Below are 13,720 nucleotides of genomic sequence, written 5' to 3'. Positions count from 1 at the left end.
CCTTTCCTCAAACACCCCCAGGCACAGTGACTCCACCACCCTCCTGGGCAACCCATTCTAATACCTGAACACTCTTTTGCAGAAGAAATTTCCCGAAATTTCCAACCTGAACCTTCCCTGGTGCAACTTGAGGCCATTCCCTCTTGTCCTATTGCTAGTTAACTGTGAGAAGAGGCCAACCCCCAGCTCCCCACAACTTCCTTTCAGGTAGAATAAGGTCTCCCCTGAGCCTCCTCTTCTCCAGACTCAAAAAAACAAACAAACGAACAAAAAAAAACCCACCAGTTCCCTCAGCCGCTCCTCACAGGACTTGTATTCCAGATCTTCCACTAGCTTTGTGGCCCTTCTCTGTACACGCTCCAGGGCCTCGATGTCTTTCTTATATTGAGGGTCCCAAAGCTGAACACAGCACTCGAGGTGCGGCCTCACCAGAGCAGAGTAGAGGGGGACGATCACCTCCCTGATCCTGCTGGCTACACTATTCCTGATACAAGCCAGGATGCTGTTGGCCTTCTTGTCCACCTGGGCACGCTACAGGCTCATGTTCAGGTAAGGATTGATTAACATCCCCAGATCCTTTTCCTCTGCACAGCTTTCCAGCCACTCTGCCCCAAGCATTGCATGGGGTTGTTGTGGTCAAAGTGCAGGACCGAGCACCTGGTTTTGTTCCCATTGGCCTCTGCCCATGGACCCAACCTGTCCAGGTCCCTCTGCAGGGCCTTCCTACCCTCCAGCAGATCGACACTTCCCCCCAGCTTGGTGTCGTCTGCAAACTTACTGAGGGTGCACTCAATTCCCTAATCCAAATCATCAATAAAGATATTAAAGAGGATGAGCCCTAACAACCACCCCTGTAGAACACCACTGGTGACAGGTCGCCAGCTGGATTTCACTCTGTTCACCACTACTGTCTGGGCCCGGCCATCCAGCCAGTTTTTAACCCAGGAAAGAGTATACCTGTCCAAGCCATGGGCTGCCAGCTTCTCCAGGAAAATACTGTGGCAGACTGTGTCAAAGGCTTTGCTGAAATCTAGGCAGACTATGTCAACAGCCTTTCCCTCATCCATCAGGTGGGTCACCTGGTCATAGAATGAGATGAGGTTGGTCATGCAGGACCTACCTTTCATGAACCCATTTTGGCTGGGCCTCATCTTCTGGTTGTCCTGCATATATTGTGTGATTGCACTCAAGATATCCTGTTTTATAATCTTCCCTGGCACTGAGGTCAGTCTGACAGGCCTTTAATGTCCTGGATCCTCCTTATGACCCTTCTTATAGATGGGTGTCACAGTAGCAATTCTCCAGTTATCTAGGACCTCTTCGGTTGACCATGACTGCTGATAGATGATGGAAAATAGCTTGACAATCACATCTGCCAGCTCCCTCAGCACCGTTGGGTGGATCCCATTTGGCCCCATGGACTTGTGACCGTCCAGGTGGAGCAGCAGGTCTATAACAGTTTCCACTTGAATTGTGGGGGGTGTATTCTGCTCCCACGTCCCAGATCTCTAGGTCTGGAGGCTGAGTACCCCAAGGATAACTGGTCTGATCATCTGGTGTCTGTGTAAAACAGCAGCAGGAAATAATAGTCCTTAGGCCTTGACAAGAGCCCCCAGCAAGCAGCAGACTTCCCTCAAGAGCGGATCAGGTCGGCAGATGGGTGCCTCTGTACCTCTCAGAAGGGAGTCTCCTCCTACTACCACCCATCGCCTTTTCTTAGTTGGACTGGCTGTTATGCAGGGAGCAGACTGGGCTGTCTTACCCAGCTCCACACCCTGCCATGAGTATTTCCTTTTCCATCTGCAGAGGAATGAAGCGGTTTTGGAGAAAGGCTCTTCTTCCTGCTGGTCCTTATCCTTGCCAGCTTCCATCCTCTTGTGTTATTGGACCCCCTCCCTTCCGTGAGTGCTGGTGAGGGAATTTCAGGCTGTTTGGCCATGGGCTGTCGTCACGGGCACACTTTCTGTTTTAAAACTGTGCAGCCAAGCATTATTGTGCCCTGGAGTTTCACCATTGGCAATAAACTCTGCAACTGTTGATATGAGTTATAAAAAACAAAATACCATTCTTTCTCCCACTGGGTGGATTACAATGTATCTTCACCATACCTTCAGCTGACCTTTGCGCTGCTTCAGCTCTTCCCTGTCATTTATGATGGGGATTGTGAGGAGGAATGGACTCGGCCATTCATAGGGATCGTAAGACCACAAACAACATACAGGGAACATATTCCTGAGTGGGAAAAATGTCTCTCAAGGTTGTCTATCTTTAATTTCATATTTTTGCACAGAATCAGGCCACCCTGAACAAAGACCAAAGGGCTAAATAAACTAAAACAACTAAGAATTTCTCCTTTCAATTTTCTAAGTGGCCTCTATATCCTATATTAAGAAGGAAAGACTGAAACATTCAGGTAAATCCCTTATATCCTCTAGAAGAGTAAAGAATATCCTACTCAAGAGAGGCTGTCGGGTAAAGAAAAGGAAAGGAGATTTGTTTCTGCAACAGTAGGAACAGAACTGTGTTGGAAAACAACTATGTAAGAGAGAAATCCACAAGTGCAATCTGAGATATGTGATATTTTTTCAGGCAAGGGAATTTCAGTTCTGCTGTATCTGCCCATGTAGATGTAAAGCCTTCCCTTGCTTTGACAGTCCCTTCTCTCATTCAGGTGGACATTGCTTTGCTCATTAAAGCAGAAATTCTTATGCTATGATCCATGGTGGTTTGAGGAGAAATTGTTGTCTGTTAAAATATAACAGCAAATTTCTTAGTGATTCAGCATTTTTTTTTTTGGCAAATGGTTTATCAAAGCTGTTCTTCAGAGAGGCATAAGTTAAAAAGAGTTGAACATTTTGTTTAATTTTGGTATACCCGATTTTGACATTTCTTCTTCTTCAAGAAGTTTTATAAATAATTTTAACTTTCATTTTTTTGGGGAGAGTATATATTAGAAGTCAAATTTATTTACTGATTGCTTTGATTAGTCCACACAAGTATTCTAAAATCCCTAAGTCTTTTTCAGACACAAAAAATGATGTCCCACAATCTCAAAAAGAGCAAAAAAGCAAAAAGAGCAAAAATTTTTGCTCTTGCCTTTCCTCCTGACTGCCAGCTAATAATCCAAATAATAATTTAAATATTGCAACTACCCTAATTATAACTCATTATTATGAACAGAGGCTCTTTTACATTATGGTAAGTATATAAGCTTAATTAGATTTTTCATAAAAAATGTGTTTAAAGCCTGCTGAATGCTTAAAATTAGTGTTTCTACTGACCTCAGTGGACTTTGAAAAAAACTGATGCCGTGCCTGGGGAACAAAAATGTCGCTGCTTTGATATATCTACCTCCTGTGGTAGCTGGAAGATCAAGGGCAGATATGACCAGCTGTTTTTGGAGTGAGCCTTCCTTTGAAGAGGTGGAGGGCTACAAAATTTTTCATCAGATGTATGTAATTACCTTGCAGCTGTAGCTTCCCTCCTTGCAGCCAGATAGCCCAGCAGAAAATCTAGTCAACACACTATGTTTTCATGCGTAAGGTTAAAGTTTTATTGCTGTGATTCTGTATGACAGGCTGCTGGAGGTTAAGCACCATGATTTTGCCAATTCACTTAGCAACAGCTGTGAGAACTATATAAACTACTATAGTCCTTTTACTGTCTGGCCAAATGACTAAGCCAGGGTGATTCATATTATGTGTATTTATTACGTTGTTTACATAATAACCAGCCAAGAACTCTAATAATGAGAAGAAACTGGATTTCATCCATATGGCATTTACTCTACTCTGCTTACTTAAGATGGAAGCATTAACAAGAATTTCGGCAAACATGACTGCCATCTTTTCTTAATCTGAAGCCTTGATAAATATAAATTAAGGATTTTTTTTAGCCTTTGATTAATGGTAAATTAATAAGCCCAGCTAATAGAACCTTTTTCTGGGTATTCTCAAAATACATGCAATTTTAATTAGCAGCACTGGAAAGAATACCAATCCCAGTGGTGCTGTATATTTAAAACAAAACAAACAAAACAAAACAAAACAAAAAGCACAAACAAACAAAAACGAACAAGAAAAAATCGAAAAACAAAAAACACTGTTTCAAGGTAACAGACTAATATTGTTTGACCTCCAAGATCATTAAACTAAGATCTTCATATGGAGACTCCTATTAAAATTTCATAGAACTGGTGAAAAACTGGGAGAAGGGGTAAATAGCCCTGAATGGAAAAATGTGTGCTTTGGATATACAAGATTTAAAACACAGGGATTTCAGGAAGAATTTTTGTAAAAAATAAAATTCTATGGTGAGGAATATAACAGAAATAATATTTTATTGACATTGCTTTTGTACGCTTTAGGCTATTTTCTTTTTACGCATTCCATCAGTATTAAAAGTTAATACGAAGTAACTGCACTAAACAGAAGATCAGCTTTTGCTTGTTATCATAAGACCTCCCAGTGCAATTGTCTGCTGGGCCATCCAAGTTTTACAGTTCAGCCAGTGCTAAGCTATGCATTTTTCAGACTTGAAGATTAAGCTACCTCTTCTAAATACTGACTATATTAAATGTAGCCATTTCAAAATTGAATTAGAAAGAAAAGGTAATTCCGGAATAGGATGAAAAGATCAGTTTCATTTCTTTTTTTCTTCAGTAGAAGCCACATGAAAACAACAACAACAAAAACAATTGTGTCTTCAAGGAGGCCTTTTCTTATGCCTTTCCAGTCTGAAGGATTCCCAAAAGCATCTGAAAGTTGCATGGTCGTTTGAAGAGCATGTCTGCACTGAATTGCCTACATTTGCCTGTTAAAATATATGAAAGGTCCTTTATGGGATTATTTTGTCAAAACAGAGATCAGTAAGAAAATAGAAATCCTATTAAATTTTGAAATCACTAATGTTATTGTAGATCCTTAAAAGGTCAAAAGGGCAGATATGAAAAATGACTCTTTCTCAAAGTGCATTCTCAGATGAATCAAATGAGTGTGTACTGGTGATGACTGAAATATTTATGCATTTTTACTGAAATGCACTGGGTTTACAGCATGATTTCTGAAAACTAATGAGCAAAGCTATAGCTGTCAGATAATTAACAAAAGATGAGAAAAAAATTAGGATTAGCATCAGAAAACTGCTAAAAGGCAGCAGGAGAAAGAAAAAAATGCAACCTTCGTATGAATGTAAAACACACAAAGGAGCTGTTGCTCAGCTCTAGCTTTTCTTTCATTTTCTTCATGTTTTCTCTCTGCACCATTTTCTCCCTGATCTGAACATTCAGCATGAAATGACTTTTCATCTACCCAGCCACTAAAACTTGTGGAGTCACCACTACAATTTTGTCCTGTCTTGGTGCAATTGTTGGATGATTCAAGTAAGTATTACCTGACATAAAACAATTGCCCAAAATATAGAGGAGAAGAGAAATGGAACATTCTGATTGCTAACAAATTCTATCAAATACTTTATTTGAACCATCTGGAAAATAAGACATCTGAGTAAAGTGATCTGAAGTGTTCATTGAAAACATTCTAAGATGTCATTGGAAACTATGTCATTCATGCAGTGTCACTCTTTAACTATTGAGGGTATTGTTTAACTCTCCATTTAGCAGAGATAACTATTGATCTATTGCAGAAAAAGGATTAGAATTCAGAACAAATTTACCAAATAAAGCCTTCCAACTCCTTAAAGGTAATTGTATGTGTATGCTCTGAATGTGCTCTAACTCTGACTGTCCAGTGCAACCCTGCAGATATAATGACATATATTTCAATCAAAGAGGAATAATAAGAGACTCATTAGCAGGCCTTTAAACTAGATTCAGTGGGGGAAAGGGATGTACCTGTAAGTGACTCAAAAAAACCCTTAATGCCGTACTTTAAACAGCAGGGAAACACCTGTGAATCATCCCATAGGAATTAGGAAGGACTCCTCTAAAAAGACAGCGTGGCTAGTAGCCCAGCTGAAGTGCCTCTACACCAATGCATGCAGCATTGAAAATAGGCAGGGGGAGTTGGAAGCCACAGCGTAACTAGAAAACTGATCTAATTGCTATCATGGAAACGTGGTGGGATGAATCACACACCAGGAACATTGGAATGGAGGGCTACAATCTTTACAGGAAAGATGGTCAGGGAAGGAAGGGTGGGGGCATTGTCCTCTATGTTAAGAAATGGATAGATTGTGAATATGCTTAACAAATTTGTGTTTACTGTAAATATATTTAATGCATCATTTGCAATATGAACTGTCTATGTGTTTGTATATTTCAGACAAATGAAATTAGAAGTCTTTTCAGAATGCTTGAGAAGATATTTTTCCCCAAATGAAAAAATATTTTGGTCTGAAATATCAGAAAATTGTTTTTCCTGACTATGAATTATTCAGGCAATTATCTAATCAGAGACCTTATATTTATGATTTCTATGAATGTCATCATCATACACTGATACAAAAGAAAATAAAATGGCATAAGATCACACTGTGGTTAAACAACACTTTTTTACTTAAAACCAGGAGTCATATATAAGGTATGAAGTAAATATGGAATTTAGGTCTTCAGAAATGACTTAGATGAAATATAATATTCTTAGCCAAAAAAAACAAAAAACAAAAAAAACAAACAAAAAAAAACAAAAAAAACAAAACAACAAAAACAGTAAAATTGTGAGAGTTCTGTGAACATTGTAGATGCCATAGAATGTACCATGGAAACCTAGGACCACATCATTGACTTGTAATTGTAAACTTATAATTTATGATTTTTTGTCCAAAATAAGAATGACACTGGACTATAAATTGTCATTATGCCTTTCATAAGTGACATAGATCTTACAAGATGCTTGCTTACTGCATGGACTCTAAAACCTTTTAAGCAATAATAGTGACAATACTCTCTTATCCTGTCTCTACAGGTCTTTACTCATCATGTTGCATTAACAGCCTGTGTTGACCTACTTTCCAGTTTTACCCCAGATAAATTAAGCAAAATATCATCTTTGGCTTCTTAAGTGAACTCCACAGACCTGGGACTCATGGTAGCTATATAGGCCAGTAAACATGGTATTGTAGTGTCTTATAACAGGACACAGACTTATTGTTGATAAGCCAGCGATACAGGAAGGATTCTGAGCTTGTCTAGGCCTTCCTGGAGACTTGTTTGAGCTTGTTTGTCTGTAACAAGAATTGTCTAATCACCAGGTCACCATTGCCTTGTTTTTCTTTACCTGACTTTAAAAGAATTGTGTGGTGTGATACTCACTGTATTCAAACAATTTCAGCCTTTGGAGCCGGCTAAAACTCTCTATAGATTAAATTCAGATATAACATGGACCTGCACTTAAATAAGGAAAAGTTACCAAAACTATAAAAGCATGTTAGAGATTGTAAGAATATGTAAAGACCAACACAAAAATCATCTCAAACATTACTACTGCAAATAGGAAGAAGCAGCTATCAACACCAACTTTCTCTTGGCAAGGATCTCAGAGTGATAACAACTGACCATAATGCTCTCCAGCCCAGCCCCAATCTGAAGCCATTGAGACTAGGACCCAGAGTAGCAGAGAAAGAGCAAGCATAACACCAGGAGAAAGTTAAGAAGTCTGTGTATACATGATCATTATACATGATCGTACATACAATTTGACCAGTAAGTTTTAGCATCACTGTAACTGTACTAGTGACAATTCTCTTATTTGACTTTAGAGCAGGAATAAATTCTTTGCTTTGCATGCAAGGTTTGTTTCTTTTGTCCTGAGAAAAACTATAGGTGTAAGAAACTTGTGGGAATTCAAGCAGCCCATTCCCTAACTTGGATGCAATAAATTGGTAGCACTGGACCTTATGAACTTGGCCTCCAAACCCACCTGCACCTGCTAGATGGGTTTAGACAAGTCAATTCTATTTCTCTATGCCTCATTATTTTTCATCATCAAAATGAGGGTACAGAGACTAACCTCTGTTGAAGGAAAACACTGAAAAAGAACAAAGTAGCATAAATCAGCCTCACATTGGCATAAAATTTAATACTAAATTTTAGGACTTTTTTCCCCCCTCTGGATTTTTTCAAGTCCAAAATTTCAAAGGTTATCAGATTATGTCTCCATAACTACTCAATGCTTGCTTTATGCTTGCTGTTGAGAGTGGATTGGTCTTGTATCTATTTCTTCAACATATACAATTTGCTGATCTCATAGATCCTAAAGAAAAATTGACTCTTCAGAAAAATTTTCAAGGAAACGAGTAGAAACTATATGCCAAATAATGCTAAGATAGGTCCTATTTAAATAGGATATATTGTACACTGATTAACTACTATTCTAATCTGTCTCAATCTTTATTACTTATATTTTATAATATTTATAACACAAGAAAAAAAAGATATGCACTTTTATGTAGTTGCTTGCAAACATGAAATCCAGCATATTTTTATTTTAGAAATTGCATCTGTCAATGCATAACTCTGGTCCTATTAGGGGTAACATCTGTACAGAATAGCCATTAACAGAAGGACTGATATGTTCCCAGATCTGCTGGGACACATTACTGGACTGCACTGTTTTCATGCTACATAAAACAAGCCTCATGGAAAGCATGTTTCTATTCAATAAGTTCTACCTTGAAAAAGACTATTAGGTGGACAGAAGTCCCAAGAGAGATAGAATATATAAATAGTGGCATTAAAACACAGACAACTTTGTGCTTTCGACTGCAAAATTCATTGATTTTATGTAGATTATTACATACCAAATATACATTGCTTCCGGTTTTGAGAAACTGGAGTTCATATTTCCTTTTAAAATGTTTGTTTTACTTTGATATTTGTTTAAACATACTCAAACTCTGACTAAATTATAAGAACACTGATGAGGATAACACTAATATTAGCTTGACTTGAACTCAAGTACAAACAAGCATTTTGTAGCAATGTGATGGCATAGACGGACATAATGAGTAAGTATTTAACATACACGTGTGAGTAATGTAACCACAAAAGGAACAAAGAAAGATGTATGTAGTTGCATGTAAAAAGCATCCAACGACAAAAAATTGTCACATCAGTTAGGTACAAGGGATTACAAACAGGCACTCCCAGGGTTACACAAGAGATGACAAACTAAAACAAAAAACAAACAAAAAAAACAAACAAGGAAGGTAACATCAGAAGAAGATGCGACTCTCCCATTTGTGAGGGGGGCAATTAACATAAAAATACTAAGCCCAAATAAAAATAACAGAGAAAGAAAAAGATAATCCCATTTCCAACATTTCTCACCAAAGCACTCTCCAGCCTGAGCACCTTGACCACCAACAATAAGAGCCAACAAGGACCTCAGCCACCAACACCAACTGCATAGTATCAACTCCATGCATACGCAGAGACATTTTAGAATGTGAAATTCCAAAAGTAAGCCTTTGGTATACCTACTGATGATGATGACATGTAAGATTTAACTGTTAATGTGGAACATGCTGTTAATAAGCAAATGACTGACAATAATGAAAATAATCAGATAATACTGTGATAATAATGATATGAATGACATAATCACAGAACAGTTGAGGTTGGAAGAGACCTCTGGAAATCATCTATTCCATCCCCCCTCCCAAGCAGGCTCACTTAGAGCATGTTGCACAGGATCGCATCCAGGCAGGTTTTGAACATCTCCAGAGGAGACTCCAAGGAGCAACCCGTTCCAGTGCTCTGTCACCCTCAAAGTAAAGAAGTGCTTTCTGATAGTGAGATGGAACTTCCTGAGTTTCAGTTTGTGCCCTCTCGTGCCTCTTGCCCCATTGCTGGGCATCACTGAAAAGAATCTGGCCCCACTCTCCCTTCAGATATTTATGCACATTGATAAGATCTCCTGTCAGTCTTCTCTTCTTCAGGCTGAACATTGCTAGCTGTCTCAGCCTTTCTTCATAGGAGAGGTACTGCAGCCCTCTGATCATCTCTTGGCCCTCCTCTGGACCCACTTTAACAGACACACACATCCTTCTTGTGCTGGGTACCCCAGACCTGGATGGGATGCCTCCAAGTGGGGCCTTGCAAGGGCAGAGTAGAAGGGGACAATAACCTCCGTCAACCTGCTGGCCACTCCTCTATTGATGCACCCCAGGACACAGTTGTTCTTCTTTGCCACAAGGACACAATGCCGGTTCAAGGTTAACCTGTTGTCCACCAGGTTAACCTTCTCCACAGAGCTGCTATCCAGCAGGTCAGCCCCCAACCTGTACTGGTGCATGGAGTTATTCCTCCCTATGTGAACGATCCTGCACTTACCTTTGCTGAACTTCATGAAGCTCCTCACCACCCAACTCTCCAGCCTGTCCAGGTCCCTCTGAAAGGCAGTACAGCCCTCTGAGGTATTAGCCACTCCTCCCAGTTTTGTGTCATCAGCAAACTTGCTGATGGTGCACATGATCTCATTGTCTATGTCATCGATGAAGATAGCAAACAGTACCAGTCCCAGGACAGACCCCTGAGGGACACCACTCATCACTGGCCTCCACCTGGACATAGATTAAGAACCACCACTGTCTAGGTGCAGCCTTGAAGACAATTTCTTATACACTGAATGGTCCACCCATATTCCTTCTGGCTTCAGGAGAAATAAGAGTCTCTTCCTGTGAGAAGTGAGTAGCTTCCAGCACTCTTCTACAGTGCTATGATGCAGTGCAGAGCCTTCTGAAAACTCTACTACTGTACTTTCTCCATGAACACCCTGCCTATCCCTTACTCACCTTGGACGCTTCACAATCTGATGAACTGGTCTTGTTGACCTCCCTTACCTGACAACACAGCTCATGAACAACAGCACACCTTCTACAGAAGAGAAGACTGTCAGACCAGGTCTCCCAAAGAGGCCCCAAGCACTCCTTGCAGCCCAAGATCGGAAGAGCTGCATCTGCTGTTAGAGGGTCTGTCTGGGTCAAGACCTCCTACATAATTGATGCAGTAACTCCAACACCTACTGGGGAATAAGCTCTGCAGCACATCATGACCATATCTGAGGAAGCATTCACTACTGGGATTGGAAACAAAGGCACCCTCTTGCATCCTCCTGCACAAACTGCTGCCTCTGTTCCCTGTGTTTTAGGAGCTGTGTGCTAGACATGACTCTTATACAGGCCTTCTCCTAGCACTCACTCATAGGATGCTTGACCCACCCAATCTAAAGGCCACCTGGATCAGTGGCCCCACCTCCTTCTGACCAGGGGACTACCAGGAGAGCTCGTTAACAGCAACCACACCTAGCCAGAGTTTCTCCAGGAGGAGTTAAGACCTCCTGTAATTGTCTTTGCCTAGTTCTTTTCTGCTGGCAACAATCACCTCTGTCCTCAGGAGCCCCAACAACTTCCCAACAACTTCCAATGAGGTCCTCAAGTTCTAAGCAAAAAATCATTTTGACAAGTGTAGAAAATTGGCAGGTGTAATTTGCTCTCTCTTTTGTAACACAATCTGGCTAAGCTATAAAAAAAGATAGTATGACATTTAATATGTCACTTGACTGAGTTATTAAAGCCAGTTAATTGACTTTGTAAATGTAAAAGAATGCAACATTAAAGCCTTTATAAGATAGTTAAAAAAGGATAAAAACTCAAGAGTATTAGTTTTTTCCTCAATGTGAAGTGAACTTAAAAATATTTTTTAAAATGAGTGACAAGACTAAATATTTCATATTTTCATTTAAATCCTCCTTTTATTCACTATATAGGACACACAAACACACACACAAGTTCTCTCTGGCATAAATGAGCCCTAGTGTGCATTTAATGTGATTTAGTGTTTGTGTTTGAAGAAAATTTACATGGAATTGCTGCAACTGAATATAAAACTCTCTTAAACATTCATTAACAACACACTTTGTGGAGCATTGCTACTACTTATCACTACATATAAAAATATGTTAGTCCTCCACATTTACAGTTGTAAAGTATGTGATACTGTGAAGCTGATGCCATGGAGTCAATACTGATAGGTATATGTTTTGTTGGCCTACACTATCACAATATTAAGAATGCTTATATACTGTAGCTGACCACACTGAATAGAATATCACTCTACAGACAGACCTTCAACTCAAAGTCTGTTAGCTTGCTTTAAAGATGATTAATTCCTGGGTTACCCCCAGCAGCCCTCTCCCCTCTTTTTTCTTCCAAATGTTTTCTGAGTGAAGAGAGAAACTGAGAGATGAGTGAAACAATCTCATCTCAACTCAAATAGGAAACAACTATTTCAGTAAAATGAAAACAAATCTGAATAAAGTTGAGAATGTAGGATTTGAATTTCAGCAGTTCCATTATAGAGTAAATTTAATTTTACTGATGAAAACAATAATGTTGACGTATCTCTGACAATGTGTGCTCTAAAAAAAATGAGTTACTTGTTGAAGTACAATTTATTCTTATTACATATAAAAAGTCAGAAAAGATAACTTTAATATTTCTCCAATATCATGAAATTATCTGATTACAAAGTACCTAAATGCACTACTGCTTTTCCCATCTTAAAAAAAAAAAAGCAAAACAAACAAACAAGAAACACTAACAGAGCCAATCCAAACAAACCCCCATATTTTTACAGAAAGAAGTGCAATAAAATCAAAACAAACAGACAGAAAAAAATATTAAAATGAGAAAACATTTAGTTAGAACATCCATTGACTAAAACCTGAAATTTACATGATATTGTTTTGTTTTGAAACATTTAGTTGCTGTAATCTTTTCTTTTACTAAACTTGACATGATCTGATATATACTTTTTCAAGTGACCGTGTTTGAAGAAAAAAATAATTTGTTTAAAAAAGCTATCTTTAAGCACAAGTTTTTATGCACATTGAAATCTCTCTTGAAAATTTTAGTTTTGCAATATATTCCCTTGTATAATTTTAGACTTTGAAGAATCTACTTCATAACCTTAATAGTTTGGAAAACCTCTTTTCTTGTTAGACTTTGATATTCAGTCTATTTTAATAGAAAGATGCTTAAAAATTCAGGCTCCTCTTGTTTTTATACTCTTAGAGGACCAAAAGCATTTGATTTGACGATTGAATTTTTTATCAGTTACAGCAAAGTTCCATTTGCTCTTCTTATGTACCTCTGTCTTCTAGAAGTTAAAAATGATTTCACATATCCATCTGAAGCACAAAACTTGATGTTACATTATCCAAATCTACTTGTTTAAGATTTGGCTACATCCATCTAAGTTTTTAGTATTTGGCTACAACTACATGTAGGCCGTTTTCAGATCATCAGGATGTATTTGAGTTGTTCTGGTGGTTGCAGTGTGGTGCTGTATGTCCTGCCATGAAAAAAAAAAAAAAGAAAAAAAAGAAAAAAAAGGGAAAAGTCCAATGTGAAATTTGTCTTGAAATTTTCCTAATATGGCCTTTTTTTTTTTTTTTTAAAGAAATATGTTGGAAATAAACAGTGTCTCATAAAAACAATTAAATTCCCTAATTCCCTAGACCTAAAAAATTCTGACAGATTTTTTTTTTTTTTTTCCAACTGACACCATTTAGCTACTTAAGGGAACAAATTCCACTCCTTTTTTTTTGTTTGTTTTTTCTTTTTCCCTCTACCTGCACATTCCTTCAGTTTGTATTCAAGCAATCTCCCATCTCCCACACATCAATGAAAACACATAGGTGCGGAACCTCTACAGTCAGTTTCAAAACAATTTACGGAAATCTCAGTTAATGCAAAAAAA

At 38.6% G+C, this 13,720-nt stretch overlaps 1 long non-coding RNA gene across 1 annotated transcript in view; it reads right to left on the bottom strand.

Annotated features, from left to right (window-relative positions):
* Window positions 1-11,571, bottom strand: part of LOC136791332 (uncharacterized) — a 14,557-nt gene extending 2,986 nt beyond the window's left edge. The window contains exon 1 of the long non-coding RNA XR_010833090.1: window positions 10,292-11,571. This is a non-coding gene — a long non-coding RNA (uncharacterized lncRNA). The remainder of the gene's footprint in view (window positions 1-10,291) is intronic.
* Between the last annotated feature and the right edge of the window lie 2,149 nt (window positions 11,572-13,720).

This window comes from Anser cygnoides, chromosome 8 (assembly GCF_040182565.1).
Source record: "Anser cygnoides isolate HZ-2024a breed goose chromosome 8, Taihu_goose_T2T_genome, whole genome shotgun sequence".
Taxonomy (NCBI): Eukaryota; Metazoa; Chordata; class Aves; order Anseriformes; family Anatidae; genus Anser; species Anser cygnoides.
The sequence above is the reverse complement of the archived record's forward strand: the minus strand, read 5'-3'. Positions and strand labels throughout refer to the sequence as shown.